Genomic DNA, 301 nt, shown 5'->3' with positions numbered 1-301 from the left:
CTATACGAAAGCCCCATCCAGCCCTGTGCCACCCGGGGGGTTCCAGGGTGCTGAGATGGCTGACGTTTTGCTCCGCTCACGACGGTCGCCGCGGCACGCAAGAACAGGCCAAAAACTGGCCAAAACAGCCCAAAAACGGGCCAAAACTGGCCATTTTTTGCTGCGCGAGCGAGCGGAGAGCGGCGAACAGCGAGCGAAGCGCGAGGCAGCACCGTCCCTGCTATACGAAAGCCCCATCCAGCCCTGTGCCACCCGGGGGGTTCCAGGGTGCTGAGATGGCTGACATTTTGCTCCGCTCACG

Source organism: Musa acuminata, unplaced genomic scaffold (genome assembly GCF_036884655.1).
Source record: "Musa acuminata AAA Group cultivar baxijiao unplaced genomic scaffold, Cavendish_Baxijiao_AAA HiC_scaffold_613, whole genome shotgun sequence".
Lineage (NCBI taxonomy): Eukaryota > Viridiplantae > Streptophyta > Magnoliopsida > Zingiberales > Musaceae > Musa > Musa acuminata.
This window is presented reverse-complemented; position numbering follows the sequence as displayed.